Raw genomic sequence first — 18,445 nt, 5'->3', positions numbered from 1 at the left:
TGAGAGAGACCATCTTCATCCTACGCCTCCTACGGATTGATAAACCATAGGTCATCCACTTGAGGGATATTTGCTACTGTCCTACAAACCTGTGCACTTTCAGGCCCAACAACGTCTACAAGAAGAATGTTGTGTAGTAGACATCATAATCCTTAATTAATCCCTAATTTAAAAATCACATGTTTTGAATTTGAAAGTAAGCAATTACGTATTTTATATCCAAGCATGTTTATTATAAATATAGGTTCAACCACGAATGCATAATTCGATGCACAGGTACATATGTTGAAGAACTACAGAAGCACCAAGTAAAGAATGATGAACCACAATTGTACTAAAGACTGTAAAGAGAGAGGAAAACGACATTCTGGTTGCTGGAGAAGGTGAAGCTGAATTCCCATATTGTGCTCTCCTCCATGCATAATGCACACATGACTCTAGGCCAACCCCTTGTGATGGCTGCCCGTCCATCCTTCACTGTCTTCATTAGGACTTCTCGGTGATCATTGTAGAGTGGATGAAATACTTAAACCTTCATTGGGTGTCCACCAATCATGTACATTGCGAGGTGAGCTAGTGACCGTATAATCACCGCAAAACTATATAGTGACCGTAATGAGCGTATTGTTACGTACGTTGACTGCTAGTGTAATTTTCTCGTTTCAAATTAGGGCATATTAACCGAAAAGGATGCAGTATGGACTAATACTACTTTGATGTGTCTTGTCAAGTCACAGAATGAGGAGAAGGTTTCTTACTACGCCCTCTCCCTCGCCCACGTGCGGTGGCTCATAGGACGAGGAGAAACTTGCTTACTACGTACGCCTATGCCATCTCCCTCGCCAACGCGCGTGGTGGCTCGCAGGACAAGGAGAGAGTTTGACTATATAGCCCTCTCCCTCTCCCTCTCCCTCGCCCTCTCCCTCGCCCTTGTGGTGGACGTGCAACAGTTAATTCAGTGTCAGATTGCAAGAAGCATATTGTACTATAGTATCATCATTGTTGGACCTTCCGAAGAGGCGAAGAGCCAAGTGCAAGGTTCACAGGAGCACAAACTGTTGAACCTCCCGAAGAGGCGAAGAGCCAAGCGCAAGGTTTATAGGAGTTGTCATCCTAGTACTACAACTATAGTGAATGATCGCTACTATATGATGTTGCCATGTCACCTATAGCCAAAGCTCTGCCACCTTTTATCTCACAAATCATGTTGGAGCCCATGCAACAGCCACACAAGTTGCATGTACACATAACACATTTACTAGTAATAAATTCTAAAGGACAAATGCTAGTATGCCACACAAGTTCATCTCCACTTCATGTGATAAATTTGTGCATGACTACTCTACATATATTTACAACACTACCATTCACAATTTACCATACTCCACTTACACGTTATAGATGGGCTCCATGTCCTCCTCCAGTTTCCACTCCCAGGTTTTCTTCATAGATGGCATGATGCATAGCGGTGGGCAACGGGAATCATTATCCCAGCTTTCTAGTCCAGTTCCACATGATGAAGACTCATCGAAGATGAAGCGGCATAAATCAGGGATAGCGTGTCCCAGCATGTCGTTCATCCAGCGGTGCACACTGAAGACACAACCATGCTTCATGAACGGCAGGCCTTCGGTTTCGTGCACGGAAGGTGGCATCTGCTTCACAATGGGGTAGCTGTCCCCAATGAAAAGGGAGTACTCTCCAAGAGTGTTCCTCGGCACCCACATAGCATCACGAGGGTCGAACTCAGCGTCGTTCATCTAGTACATGCAGCATCTCAGATCTGGACACAAGGTGACGTACATGGTCAAGGTCCATGCATAATAATGTTGTGCTCAAATATGGCGGTCAGTAATATTGTGCAGCAAATAGTACTACTCCAGTATAGTGGAAGTAAAATAATTGGATGAGATAGTAAGACATGAAAAAAATGGTGAGAGCTAGTGGGTTCAAGTCTTCAAGGGCCTAGCTAGCTATAAGCATCCTCCAAGGTAAAAGTACTACTACCAGTAAGTAGTACTACTGCTACTACTCCTTACTACTTAGTACAATGAAAGAGAAGGGAGAGGGTTAAAAAATCTAATACCAAATTGTAGTACTAGTACAGTAAAAATGTCACAGTCAAGAAAAGAAAAGAACTAACAAGTACTACTACTCTAACACACAACAATGAGAAAATGGAATACCTGGGTAGATGGTGATGGTCCAATCATGGTAGATCGTGTGACCATCATGCACATTAGTGGTAGCATGGGTAATGACTGCTAAGATAGTTGATCCCAATATGCCAAAGTCAACTACAAGGTTCCAGGTTAGACCGAATTGCAGATGCATGTGCACATCCAGGATCGGTGATCTTACTTTGATTGGGGGATCACTTGTCCCTGCAAAATATTGGAGTACAGTTGGCGATGCAAATGATGGTTTGTGCATTCCATTTGTAATCTCTCATACTGTAGGATGGCAACCAGATGAAACAAGTCCCCTGGCTTGTCACTGCTACGTCTTGAGCTTGCGTTGGTTTTCCTTGAAGAGGAAAGGGTGATGCAGCAATAGTAGTGTAAATATTTCCCTCAGTTTTTGAGAACCAAGGTATAAATCCAATAGGAGGCTCCTCAAAAGTCCCACGCACCTACACAAACAAACAAAGAACTCGCAACCAACGCAATAAAGGGGTTGTCAATCCCTTCACGACCACTTGTGATAGTGAGATCTAATAGAGATAGTATGATAAGATAAATATATTTTTGGTATTTTATATTATAGATGCAAAAAGTAAATATGCAAATAAAAGTAGATTGGAAGCAAATATGATAAGAGATAGACCCGGGGGCCATAGGTTTCACTAGTGGCTTCTCTCAAGATAGCATAAGTATTACAGTGGGTGAACAAATTACTGTCGAGCAATTGATAGAAAAGCGAATAATTATGAGATTATCTAGGCATGATCATGTATATAGACATCACGTCCGCAACAAATAGACCGAATCCTGCCTGCATCTACTACTATTACTCCACACATCGACCGACTCCTTCCTGCATCTAGAGTATTAAGTCCATAAAGAACAGAGTAAAGCATTAAGCAAGATGACATGATGTAGAGGGATAAAATCAAGCAATATGATATAAACCCCATCTGGTTATCCTCGATGGCAACAATACAATACGTGCCTTGCTGCCCCTGCTGTCACTGGGAAAGGACACCGCAAGATTGAACCCAAAGCTAAGCACTTCTCCCATGGCAAGAAAGATCAATCTAGTAGGCCAAACCAAACTTATAATTCGAAGAGACTTGCAAAGATAACTCAATCATACATAAAAGAATTCAGAGAAGATTCAAATATTATTCATAGATAAACTTGATCATAAACCCACAATTGATCGGATCTCGACAAACACACCGCAAAAAGAGTTTACATCGAATAGATCTCCCCAAGAGAGGGGAAGAACATTGTATTGAGATCCAAAAAGAGAGAAGAAGCCATCTAGCTAATAACTATGGACCTGTAGGTCTGTGGTAAACTACTCACAACTCATCGAAGGGGCAAGGATGTTGATGTAGAAGCCCTCCATGGTCAATTCCCCCTCCGGCAGAGTGTCGGCGAAGGCTCCAAGATGAGATCTCGCGGATACAGAAGGTTACGACGGTGGAAATTGTGTTTCGTTGGCTCCCTGGATGTTTTCGGGGTACGTGGGCTTATATAGGAGGAAGAAGTACGTCGGTGGACGCCCGAGGGGCCCACGAGATAGGGGGCGCGCCCTATAGGGGGGGGCTCCTATCTCATGGAGGCCTCGACTGCTTCTCGACTTGCACTCCAAGTCCTCTAGATCACGTTCGTTCCAAAAATCACGCTCCCGAAGGTTTCATTCCGTTTGGACTCCATTTGATATTCCTTTTCTTCGAAATACTGAAATAGGCAAAAAAAAACAGCAATACAGGCTGGGCCTCCGGTTAGTAGGTTAGTCCCAAAAGTGATATAAATGTGTAAAATAAAGCCCATAAACATCCAAAAGGGGTAATATAATAGCATGGAACAATCAAAAATTATAGATATGTTGGAGACGTATCAAGCATCCCCAAGCTTAATTCATGCTCGTCCTCGAGTAGGTAAATGATAAAAAGAGAATTTTTGATGTGGAATGCTACCTATCATAATTCTTAATGTAATTTTCTTTATTGTGGCAAGAATGTTCAGATCCAAATGATTCAAAATAAAAGTTCATATTGATAAAAGAAATAGCAACACTTCAAGCATACTAATCAAAGTAATCATGTCTTCTCAAAATAACATGGCAAAAGAAAGTTCATCCCTACAAAATCATGTAGTTAGGCTATGCTTCATTTTCGTCACACAAAGATGTTCCCAACTTTTATACCCCCGATGACAAGCCAAGCAATTGTTTCATACTAAAATAATCTCAAACTTTTTCAACCTTTGCGCAGTACATGAGCGTGAGCCATGGATATAGCACTATGGGTGGAATAGAATATGATGATGGGGATTGTGTGGAGAAGACAAAAAAGAGAAAGTCTCACATTGACGAGGATAATCAACGGGCTATGGAGATGCCCATCAATTTATGTCAACATGAGGAGTAGGGATTGCCATGCAACGGATGCACTAGAGCTATTAATGAATGCTCAACAAAAGAAAACTAGTGGGTGTGCATCCAACTTGCTTGCTCACAAAAGACCTAGGGCATTTGAGGAAGCCCATCGTAGGAATATACAAGCCAAGTTCTATAATGAAAAATTCCCACTAGTATGAAAAAGACAACTTATGAGACTCACTATATGAAAAACATGGTGCTACTTTGAAGCACAATATATGAGACTCACTACACGAAGAACAAAGTTCTACTTTGAAGCACAAGTGTGGAAAAAGAGATAGGAACATTGCCCATTTTATTTATTTATTTATTTTCTTTTTTTCTTTTTCCCTTTTTTTCTTTTTTTGGGTCCTTACTTTTTTTCTTTTTTTTCTTTTTGGGCAATGCTCTAATAATGATGACCATCACACTTCTATTGATTACGACATATGAATTACAACTCGAAACTAGAACAAGCTATGACTCTATATGAATGCCTCCGGAGGTGTACCGGGATGGTGCAATGAATCAAGAGTGACATATATGAAAATTAATGCATGGTGGCTTTGCCACAAATACGATGTCAACTACATGATCATGCGATGGCAATATGACAAAAGTAAAGTATGTCATGATGATGAACGAAACGGTGGAAAGTTGCATGGCAATATATCTCTGAATGGCTATGGATATTCCATAATAGTTAGGTATGGTGGCTGTTTTTGAGGAAGATATAAGGAGGTTTCTGTGTGACAGAGTGTATCGTATCACGGGGTTTGGATGCACCGGCGAAGTTTGCACCAACTCTCAAGGTGAGAAAGGGCAATGCACGGTACCGAAGAGGCTATCAATGGTGGAAAGGTAAAAGTGCGTATAATCCATGGACTCAACATTAGTCAAAAGAACTCATATACTTATTGCAAAAATTTAGAAGTCATCAAAAATCAAGTACTACGCGCATGCTCCTAGGGGGATAGATTGGTAGGAAAATACCATCGCTCGTCCCCGACCGCCACTCATAAGGATGCACAAGCCAGGTACACTTCATATTTCAAATTTGTTACACAACTTTAACCATACGTGCATGCCATGGGACTTGCTAACTTCAACACAAGCATTCTTTAAATTCATAATCACCCAAATAGCATGACTTTAATATCACTACCTCCCTATCTCAAAACAATTATCAAGTATCCAATTGATCATAACATCCAATTCACTTCCTATGATAGTTTTTATTATACCCAACTTGGATGCCTACCATTCTAGGACCAATTTTATAACCATAGCAAATACCATGCTGTTCTAAAAGACTCTCAAAAAGATATAAGTGAAGCATTAGAGACTAGCAATTTCTACAAAAATTAAGTCACCATCGTGCTCTAAAAGATATAAGTGAAGCACTAGAGCAAAAACTATCAAGCTCAAAAGATATAAGTGAAGCACATAGAGTATTCTAGCAAATTCTCCAAATAGGCTTCTCCCAAAAGGTGTGTACAGCAAGGATGGTTGTGGTAAACTTAAAAAGCAAAGACTAATATAATACACGACGCTCCAAGCAAAACACATATCATGTGGCGAATAAAAATATAGCTCAAGTAAAGTTACTAATGAACGAAGACGAAAGAGGGGATGCCTTCCCGGGGCATCCCCAAGCTTAGGCTTTTGGCTATTCTTGAATATCTTGGGGTGCCTTGGGCATCGCCAAGCTTAGGATCTTGCCACTCCTTATTCCATAGTCCATAAAAGCTTTACCCAAAACTTGAAGTTAAGCATCCCTGGCTGAATGGTTAAAGCGCCCAACTCATAATTGGTAAATTTGCGGGTTCAATTCCTGCTGGATGCACACGAACGGGAACATTCCAGAAGTCTATTGGAACTGGCTCTCTATCCATGGAATCTCATCCATCATCCATACATAACGAATTGGTATGGTAACTTCACAACACAAAACTCAACAGGAAATTTTATAAGCTCCGTTAGTGAAAGAAAACAAAACCACCACATAAGGTACTGTAATGAACTCATTCTTCATTAGTTTGGTGTTAAACCTACTATAATCCAACTTCTATATGATTTATAAACTATTTTACTAGCCATAGATGCATTGAAATAAGCAAACAACACACGAAAAATAGAATCTGTCAAAAACAGAACAGTCTGTAGCAATCTGTAACTAACGCCAACTTATGGACCTCTAAAAATCCTACCAAAATAGGAAGTCGTGGCAACTTTGTCTATTGATCATTAGCAAAAAGAATCAACGCAAAATCACGTTTATATGATTTAAAAAAACTAAATTCGTCCGTGAAAAGTTTCTGTTTTTCAGCAGAATCAAATCAACTATCATCATAGGTTATCCTATAGGTTCTACTTGGCACAAACACCAATTAAAAGATAAAAACACATCTAAACAGAAGGTAGATGCAATATTTATTACTAAGCAGGAACAAAAGCAAAAAAACATAAAGAAAATTGGGTTGCCTCCCAACTAGCGCTATCGTTTAACGCCCCTAGCTAGGCATAAAAGCGAAGATAGATCTAACGAGTGCCATCCTTGGAACTAAATTCATAAGTAGCCCGCATGATAGATTCATAAGGTAATTTGACTTTATTTCTTGGAAAGTGCTCCATTCCTTTCTTTAATGGAAATTGGAATCTATTATACCCTTCCTTCTTATCAATAATCGCGCCAATCATTCTAAGGAAAGGTCTACCAAACATAATAGGGCAAGAAAGATTGCAATCTATATCAAGAACGGTAAAATCTACGGGCACCAAATTTCTATTTGCAACAATGAGAACATCATTGATCCTTCCCATTGGATTTTTAATGGTGGAATCAGCAAGGTGCAAATTTAAAGAGCAATCATCAAGATCATGGAAACCTAGAATATCACATAAAGTTTTTGGAATCGTGGAAACACTAGCACCCAAATCACACAAAGCAAAACACTCATGATCTTTAATTCTAATCTTTATAGTAGGTTCCCACTCATCATTAAGTTTTCTAGGTATAGAAACTTCCAAATTAAGTTTTTCATCATAAGATTGCATCAAGGCATCAACGATATGTTTGGTAAAAGCTTTATTTTGACTATAAGCATGAGGAGAATTAACAATGGATTGCAACAGGGAAATACAACCTTATAAAGAACAATTATCATAATCAAATTCCTTGAAATCTGAGATAGTGGGTTCAATACTATTTAAAGTTGTGACCTCTCCAATCCCACTTTTACCAAATTTAGCATCAACATCTAAAAACTCCGAATTCTTGGGACGCCTTCTAGGTAAAGTTGACTCATCATCAGTCCCATAATTATCAAGATTCATATTGCAAAACATAGATCTAATAGGAGACGCATCAATAACTTTAAGATCATCATCATTATTTTCATCTAACTTCTATGGTTTGGCGGCCATCTTATTGACTAAGGTGGCTTGCTTATCAAATTTTTTGGCTATAGCGTTTTCAAGCCGGGTAATTTGAGCGTTAACACCATAAAATTCTTTATTCATATCATCAAGCTCTTTGTTCATAAACCACAAAAAACATTTTTGTTCCTTAAGCTATTTTCTAGAGAAATTATTATGCTCAAATTGCAAATTCATAAAGCTTCTAATATTTGATTCAATCTCTTCCAACCTTCTAAGAAGGTGGTCAGAACCCTTAGGAAAAGCCATAAGGATAAACAGGCACACAAGCAAGCAGAAAAAGGCAAGCGAAAAGAGAGGAGGAGAATGGGAAAGAGAGGGCGAATAAAACGGCAAGGGTGAAGTGGGGGAGAGGAAAACGAGAGGCAAATGGCAAATAATGTAAATGCGAGGGAGATGGGTTTGTGATGGGTACTTGGTATGTCTTGACTTGAGCGAAGACCTCCCCGGCAACGGCGCTAGAAATCCTTCTTGCTACGTCTTGAGCTTGCATTGGTTTTCCTTGAAGAGGAAAGGGTGATGCATCAATAGTAACGCAAGTATTTCCCTCAGTTTTTGAGAAGCAAGGTATCAATCCATTAGGAGGCTCCTCAAAAGTCCCGCGCACCTACACAAACAAATAAGAAATCGCAACCAATGCAATAAAGGGGTTGTCAATCCCTTCACGGCCACTTGCGAAAGTGAGATCTGATAGAGATAGTATGATAAGATAAATATTTTTTTGTTATTTTATAATATATATGCAAAAATTAAAGATGCAAATAAAAGTAGATTGGAAGCAAATATGATAAGAGATAGACCCAGGGGCCATAGGTTTCACTAGTGGCTTCTCTCAAGATAGCATAAGTATTACGGTGGGTGAACAAATTACTGTCGAGCAATTGATAGAAAAGCGAATAATTATGAGATTATCTAGGCATGATCATGTATATAGGCATCACATCCGCAACAAGTAGACCGACTCCTGCCTGCACCTACTACTATTACTCCACACATCGACCGACTCCTGCCTACATCTAGAGTATTAAGTTCATAAAGAACAGAGTAACGCATTAAGCAAGATGACATGATGTAGAGGAATAAACTCAAGCAATATGATATAAACCCCATCTTCTTATCCTCGATGGCAACAATACAATACGTGCCTTGCTGCCCCTGCTGTCACTGGGAAAGGACACCGCAAGATTGAACCCAAAGCTAAGCACTTCTCCCATGGCAAGAAAGATCAATCTAGTAGGCCAAACCAAACTGATAATTCGAAGAGACTTGCAAAGATAACTCAATCATACATAAAAGAACTCAGAGAAGATTCAAATATTATTCATAGATAAACTTGATCATAAACCCACAATTCATCGGATCTCGACAAACACACCGCAAAAAGAGTTTACATCGAATAGATCTCCACAAGAGAGGGGGAGAACATTGTATTGAGATCCAAAAAGAGAGAAGAAGCCATCTAGCAAATAACTATGGACCCGTAGATCTGTGGTAAACTACTCACAAGTCATCGGAGGGGCAAGGATGTTGACGTAGAAGCCCTCTGTGGTCGATTCCCCCTCCGGCAGAGTACCGGTGAAGGCTCCAAGATGAGATCTCGCGGATACAGAAGGTTACAGCGGTGGAAATTGTGTTTCGTTGGCTCCCTAGATGTTTTCGAGGTACGTAGGCTTATATAGGAGGAAGAAGTATGTCGGTGGACGCTCGAGGGGCCCACGAGACAGGGGGCGCGCCCTATAGGGTGGGGGGCGCCCTCCTATCTCGTGGAGGCCTCGGCTGCTTCTTAACTTGCACTCCAAGTCCTTTGGATCACGTTCGTTCTAAAAATCACGCTCCCGAAGGTTTCATTCCATTTGGACTCTGTTTGATATTCCTTTTCTTCGAAATACTGAAATAGGCAAAAAAACAGCAATACGGGCTGGGCCTCCGGTTAGTAGGTTAGTCCCAAAAATGATATAAATGTGTAAAATAAATCCCATAAACATCCAAAAGGGGTAATATAATAGCATGAACAATCAAAAATTATAGATACATTGGAGACGTATCAGTCACCGCGAGGATGTGGCCCACATGGAACATGACATCTTCGAACGTGTAGGGGTACAAATCTGCCGTAGCCAACATGTGCCAGCCTCTGCCGTTACTACCTTTTGTATTGATGGCAATCCTTATGTTGAACACCATGATGAGATAGTAGTTGTCATAGCTGTGTCGCTTTGTTGGCAGGTCTGCAATTGCTATCTTCTTTAATCTCATGTAGGCATCATCATACGTATTCAAGCCCAGCCAGTCCGGAAGGCGGATCCCAATGGTGGAAAAGGGGCCTCCGGGAACGGCCACACTGCTGTGGATGTTGTGCAAAATGATAGTGGTATCCGACCGGAGGTATGCAAGCCAATCTCCGTTGGCACCAACCCAGACCTATATATAAAATGGTGGACAACGGAGAAATTACGGGTGGAATAACTACATACTATATTTAGAATATACACTACATGATCAAACTCCATGACTGACCTGCTCATTGGACAAAATCCGACTACCTCTCAATGTCAGCAACTCTAGTGGAGTCAAAGTGCAACCACGGCCAGGTAGCGGTGCACTGTTTGATGGATTGCCCCATAGAATAACCTTCTGCTCGACAATACATGGAAGACCAACAAGCATGGCCTTTTCCCAAGCTTGTTTAAGAACCATCTTAAAATAGTTGGTGCAGGAAGCACCGAGTCTTGGGGTCGTGCGAACATCGGAGCAATGTGCGATCTCTCCTAGAGGATCGTCGTCCAAGGTCTCCCAGCCCCGACGAGGAGGAGAACAGCCTGGCGAATCCATGGGAGCAGTGACAAACTGCCTTGGTCTCTTTGGGGGGAGGGGAACTGGCAAGGAGGATATAAGAGTGTAACTGCAGGGCCTCATGCCTTTGTTAAGGAAGTTGTGCGGGCACGCATAGTGGTAGTGCCTAGTGTGATGGTGCGGCTATTATTTACTACGTAGTGTTGTAGCAAAAGTAGTACTACTTTCTCAACTAGTAGTGTGATGTACTATACTTCTATAGTGCGCCAGTTTTGAACTCTTGAATCTCAAGGCCAAGGAGCTACAATTGCATGTGGAGGGTACTACTGTTCTCTAGAACCATCACTGTACTACCAATGCAGGGATAGTACACCTGTGTAGTGTGTACTCTCCGTGCTCTATTCAAGCGCATAGCTGGGATACTCAGTCACTCCTATCATGCACACACTAGCGGCCTATTTATCAGCGATGATTATGCGGGGGCAGAACATTTGAGTTCTTTGATACACCGAGGCTAGGCTTTTCTCTTCCATTTTGCGGAGGTATAATGGATCTCACCGAACTTTGTTAGTTGGTCCTTCCTTCTTTATGAATGAGATGAGGCAAAGCTTTTGCCTCCATTTCAAAACAGAAAAAATCACGTCCAAAGGAGTTTTTTTTCTAGAGTTTAGAACCGATAATGCAGCAAAGTCCATGTGTGCAACGCCACAAGATACAGAGTAGTAGCACTTTACGTACATAGCCATATTGCACAGTTCCTAATGTGGTTCCAGGCTTTTCCGGCTCCTAGGGCTTAATTGGGATGTAAATATGGTAGGTGATGAGGAAGCTGCAAGCAAGGTGCGGCTAGGGCGAGCACGCAGGCGTGAAATGTTGCATGGGGTGCATTGATATATAGGAGTACTAGTGCTACTTTACGCAGTAGTACTATTAGGAGTACTACTCTAGTACGTGAGCCACGAGATGATGGGAGGAAAAACCCGTTCACGTGGCTGGGCTATCCAGTGCACCCATATTGTTGTGTGACACGTCTGTTCGACTTCAAAAGTCAAATTAACAGTGTACAATATTGGCTTGCAACAAGGTTAATATTTTAGAAAAAGGCCGCCGTGTGTTTGACAGGGATTGAACCCACAAAATGAGCTATACACTCCCGCGACCACTAGTAGTACAACGCCAACCTAGAATCGTCTTTTATAACTAGTAATTGTTCCTTACAAGAAACCACTACCAATAAACTACCACTTTCCAACCAGCCCTACCAAGAAACCACTACTCTACAAAAATTAGCAAAAACATACCGAAATTTTCTCAATCCGTCGCAATAAACTACCAAGTACCATTATAGGCACGTTTCAACGCATGTCCCCTTAAGTTAATGCCTTCTATTTGATTGTCAAGGTAGGCATTGTGACTTGTGGGACCTACATGTCAATCTGGACAAAAATGCCCGAGTGACCTCCTACCTCTGGCCCATCCACTAGTCATCCTCGTCCATGGGACGCAGCTACCGCCGCCAGCAGACGAGGTCAAAAGCGCCGGTAGCACGGAGCCCATCTTGCGGCAGCCCAGATGCCAGCTCCGTCTGGCGCTCGCAGGCGCTAGCCCGCCAAGCTAGCACACACCCTGCTGGATACATCCAGTTTCTTGTTTGCAAGGTTTGCTATCTAGGTTGGCATGGCGGTTAAGCAACTTTCTCACGAGTGCCGAGGTAAAGCCAACCATCTGGCTCGAGCGAACTCCAGTTCGCCGGCTTGCTCGCGCGTGAGCCACACTCGGGCGAGCCAGCCAATCCATGCGTAGGCCAGTGCGGCGTCCGGCCTATCTGGCAGAGCGGCGGCCAGCTCGCTCATCACTGGCGCCACCAATGAATATGCATAAGACCTGTTTGAAGAAATGTTCAGGAAAAATAATGATTGGACGAGGAAGAAGAGGATAGAAGCTCAGATGTGGGTCCCTCGTGTCTTAATGGTCAACACAACGGTTAAACAAACAATGTTGGTTTAAGGGGCCTCGTCAGCACGGTCGTGTGGGCCAACCCTCTCATAAATGGATTTAAACGAGCCTAATCGACACTAGGTACTAGTTTTTTTGGCGCAGACTAATAAATTTTGGGTATGTTTTTGCTATTTTTTGTACAGTAATTTCTTCCTAGGGTTGGTTGAAAGGGGTAGTTATTTTGTTAAATACTCTATATGCTATAAGTAGGAGTTAAATTTAAGCTTTGGAAGCCAATAAGCACGACTAGTTACATAGTGCCTATGTGTACGTAATTCAAACTAAATATTGACGATGAGTGATTAACATCTGGATGGAAAACTCGAAACTATGGAAATACTAGCAACTTTTTTTGCATGGTTGGAAATACTAGCAATGTGCACATGCGTAGCAACGGATCATAAGTAGAATAACACTATCACAAACTTGGTAGAAAACACTCTAATTTTTATATACATATATCACTAAAATATATTATGTTTCAGTCAAAATATATTCCTTGGGGCTGTTTTGATGAGATGTGGGAGGGATGTGGTTGGTTTTAAGATATTAATTAAGGTGTCTTCCGCAAATTGGGTAGAGAAGTGGAATGTTGTTGAGAAAAGGCAACAACTTAACTCACAGTCATTAGGTGTAGATCTAATGGCCAAAAATGGTGGATGGCAGACACACCATCATCACCAACAAAGTCTTCTGTAGGAGTACTAGCAAGATGCACATGCATTGCATGGAACATCAAAATGCATTCTTTCTACAAAACACATGTTGTGATTGACCCATGTGGGAGTAATCCCATGTGTAAAAACTAATGATATCTCGAGAAAGAGGAGAGATAAGGTGAGGAGGAGTGGGGCGTGGTGGTGATTGGTGGTCAGACTGAGCGGAGGCATGGGGATGGACGACGCCGGCAGCGACCACCATGCCAGATTGTTCCAGAGGCTTCCTTTTTTAATTTCAAAACAATGAGGTTGTGGGAGATAAGGATGAATGAGGGAAGGCCTTATCTGCAAATGTGGAGAGAGGCGTGGGTATCTTTTTGCAAAATTGCCATAGTTTCCTTTCTATCCGTCTGATATAGATCGGACGATCTATATTGCAAGATGGCAGCCATACCATCATCACCAACTCGGTTTTTTTATAGAAAAGATATAAGTATGGAGATACAAACATATTATCGATACTTGTTTCCATAAACTTGGATCTACGTTCTATTCAATGGTTGAGCATGTGGGGCCTTAACAGGATGACTTCCCGACTTTGTAAAACAAAGGTTTTCCCGTCGCCGATAAGGACGGGGAAACGGCGGCGCGCTTTCAGCTCGCTCTAGTCCTAGTAGTCATACTAGGCGGTCTATGGACGTGTAGATTTTTTTCATGTCTCGTATTCGTCGTACTGCCATGACTGTTGATTAATAGACGGTAAGGTATTCGCAAGAAAACCTTGGTTGAGCATGTGTGCGAGAGAGAGAGAGAGATAGTACGTGTGTGTGATATGTAGAAACTGAGACAATGATAAGAGATTCTTTGTGTGTCTCTGTGTGGAGGATAGAGAGACACATGTGCATGGGGCTTTCAGTTGTGTAACATGGTGACACATAGGCATAATCAGAGAGTGAGTGTGTCACATACACATGCGGATAAGGGGAGAGATGTGTGAGTTAGAGATACGGAGAATTTTGGTGTGCATGTGAGCTAGAGAGAGAGAGGGGGGGTATATATATATCTAGATCCAGAGAGAATATGCAACGGTGTGTGTCTTAAAATAAGGATCCAAATAGATGGGTGTTTGTGTGTCTGTGTGTGTGTTTGAGCATGCGCGTGTGTGTGAGAGGCAGTGTGTGTATGTGGAGAAGAGATACCACTAATGATGTAAACCTAGTAGGGAAGGGGGAATGGTGTGACATGTGTGTCCAAGAGAGAGAAAGGCATGTGTAGTAGCGGGATAACATGGGTGTGGGTGGGGAGCAGATTATTTGGAAGAGACATCGAGTGTGTGTCGGAGAGGGGTGTGAGAGCGAGATAGAGAGAGAGAGAGAGAGAGAGAGAGAGAGAGAGCGAGGGAGAGAGAGAGGAAGCGATGGGGGGAGAGGGGTCATTTTTGTGCGGAAGTGGCTTATAGATAGGGAGACAAGGTTGATGTTGTTCGAAAGTGGCCTATGTACGGAGACACAAGGAAAGCGAGTCATTGTGTGTGTGATAGAGAATTGATGAGAGATCTAGGATAGATGTAGTAGAGAACAACATGAGAGATTGAGAATGATGATATGCTAGGGAGCTATGGAAAGTGTCGTGGATTTAACATGGTAGATGCCCTAGCAAAAGGACTTAGGTGTGGAGCCATCACAACTAGGTTAGCTTAAAGGGGTTGAACCAGACAAAGGACACAGAGACTTTACCCAGGTTCGGCCCTCTCAGTGTGGTAAAAGCCTACTCCTGCTTTTGGTTGTATTGCTTGGGTTTAGATTACCAGGGAGAGAGTACGCTTGACCTAGTACTCGATTGACTGTTTTCGTGAGTTAAGCTGCCGCCAGGTCACCCCTTTATATATAGGTTGATGCCCGGCGGCTTACAGAGTCTCAGCCGGCTCACACAAACGTGGCCGGCTCGGTTTCTAACTAAGCTTGCCTTACAGAACAATTCATCTCCTGGCGGTCCACGCCTTTGGGCCTTGAGTCACCTCCGAGCCTTGGGCCTTCAATAAACTTGTTCCATGAACCGCCCGCTTCATGCTTATGTCGCCAATGGCATTACTCGGCCCCTACTGGGCGTGTTATGCCTAGGAGTTATATCCCCAACATTAGGCCCCAGGTTGATTTGAACTTATTGTCATCAATCTCCACCACTCGTCTTGGCAAAAATCTTTCGTTATCAATTCCTTACCAATTTGCTGTAAACCTCCATGACGTCACATCACAGAACTGTGGTAACCTGCCATGACATCACACGCATTAATTCCGCACAAGGCCCAGGACATCTCAATGGATCTTTATCTTAATATACTTCCCGAAAATCGAGGCGTCCATATAGCTACATAATCATTTTTGGCCTCCTCGATTACCGTGCATGCCATCCAGTCACCTCCTTATAAATAGGGACAAGGGGTCCTCTTTTTTGCTTTTTACCCCTGCCCTCACATCTTCTTCTTCCTCCTCACGACTCTGTAGCAACCCAGAGCTTCGCCGCTGCCGTCTTCCTCCAACGTCCTCAACTCCGGCCGCTGCATTGACCTGAACGAACCATAAAACTGCGGTGCACCTCCGCTGTTCATCAACGTTAGTAAGTATTGACCTTTCCTCCTAACAGATCTGCATTAGGGTTTCCACTGTTCATTGGTGTTCTTCATCGTTCCTCATTTTCCTCTCTAGATCGCGTAGTTTGATCTGAACATGATACTGAAGCCACACGGTAGTAGTTTAGCATCCCTTTCCAATCGCAGAAGATACCTTTTCTGCATAAGATCCGATCTAAGCACATGAGTTCTTCCACTGTTGCGGCCTTAGGTTTAAAATTTATTTTTCTTTTTTGAACTGCTGTAGATCCAAAATAATAGAACTGACCTGTGAATCCTGTTTTTCCAGTACTCACTAAAATTTCATCTCTACTCCAAATCTGTAATCATTAGCTCCTCATGGCGGTTTAAATGACAACATGTAACCCGCCAAATACCTGCCGACTTAACTCTGAATCCTTTTAAACCGCCAATGTAATGTTTTGACGTAACCCGGCTATCCTTGCTGGTTTAATCATGCCGACCTTTATAACACTTATTCTTCTGCATATGAATTAGCCTTGCACTTACTTTTTGACCACTGGCCAGCTTAACAGCATAACATTAATCCGGCAATTTTCCCTGTTTAGGCTTTTCATTAACAAAAATGCCAAAAACCATTACTTCATGCAATTGGGTCGCCTCCCCTGTTATGGAGGAAGCTCTCAATGACCACATTAAAGTGGGTGTTTTAGCACCAAAATAGGTTATCCACTGGAGGCCCCCAAGAGGTGAGGCTATACCCACCCCAAAGGAAGGCGAAGTGGTAGTCTTTACTGATCACATGATCCGTGGGTTCACTCCACCCGGCTCAAATTTCTTTCGTGATGTGCTGCATTTCTTCAAACTCCATCCTCAAGACATCGGGCCCAGCTCTGTTTCAAACATCTGCTACTTTCAAGTGTTTTGCGAAGTATATCTTCAAAAAGAGCCCACTGTAGAACTGTTCACGGAATTCTACTACTTGAATCGGCAGATTGAGTTCACAGATGGGCCCAACCTAGAACTAGGTGGTATTTCAATTCAGAGGCACAAAGAAGCCACTTTTCCTGCTGCCACTCTTCGAAGTCGTCCTAAGGACTGGAATGAGATGTGGTTTTACTGCCGAGACACATCTCTAGTGGATGAAAATCCTCTGCCAGGTTTTTGTGAAAACCGACTTAGCAATAGACACCATCTCCCAGAGCGGATTAGCACAAAAGCACGGGCCAAATATATGCCCTTTTTTCAAAGATCGGGGCCTTAATGGCTAATGGTTTGACTGGAGTTGATATAGTTCGATGCTGGGTCGCATGGAGGATCTTACCCTTAAGTCACCGACCCGGCTTAATGTGTGAGTATACTGGTAACATTAAGGATCCCTAATGCCATTGCCAAATATAGATGGATGATGATTCAATCAATACAATGACTAAATCACTGATTAATGAGAGTTGAGAAACTTGTAGCAAGAATGGCTTGGCTCCTTTTTGTACCCTTAATAAAGCACCAGCTGTAAGTACTTTAAATAGCTTCCCACTTATTCATTATGAAAATTGTGTTCTCACTATCGCTTCATCTATGTAGGCCAATTCCTCTTTCTGGAACAAGAAACTCCAGGACAAGCCAACAAAAAAGGCCAAGACAAAGAACAAGGCTATCAAGAAGCCTGCCAAGAAGAAAACCAACACCTCAGAGCAGTTTGCTTTGGATGATGATGAGTCGAAGGTAGAGCTTGACTCCCTTGGCTCATTTTTTAATTATCTTATTGGCACTAATTACCATCAGGACGAAGTGGAAGCCAGCAACGTAGATGGTGAAGAGGTAGCTATCCTTTGCTCCGACTCAGAGCCTCTACCGAAACAAAAAACTCGACAAAAGAGCCAGAAAATAAGGTTTTCTCGCCCTTTAGCTTATTCGGATCCCAACTTTATTTTGAAGAAGCAGCAGCATGAAGTTCTCTGCATGACCCGGAACAGTGGCAGCGGTAATCTCTCCTCCGGTTTACCCAATACACCGGTCCCTCACAAACGCCGAGGAGAGGTTTCACAATTTTCCGACTTAGCTTTTCCAAAGGCGGGTCTTGTTCACAACCCCTTAAACCTTCTGATTCAAACTATAAGGGCACTTCGCATTCCTTATCCGGTGACTCTACTGGGACTCAGATCCCCCTTTCCAAAGTCTCCCCTGGGTCAGAATATTGAATTTCTTTGCTTTTAAACTCTTTGTAAATTTTCATGCTAATATCTTTATGTCTTATTGCCAGTGGTAAAGCCAAGCCAAGCAAGAAGGCAAAGACAAGTAAGCCGAGCGAAGACACCCATGCCACCAAAGATCCCAAGGCCACTGACCCGGAGAAGCAAACAATGTCTGAATCTTT

This window comes from Triticum aestivum, chromosome 4B, assembly GCF_018294505.1.
Source record: "Triticum aestivum cultivar Chinese Spring chromosome 4B, IWGSC CS RefSeq v2.1, whole genome shotgun sequence".
NCBI lineage: Eukaryota > Viridiplantae > Streptophyta > Magnoliopsida > Poales > Poaceae > Triticum > Triticum aestivum.
Note: the sequence above shows the minus strand (reverse complement) of the source record.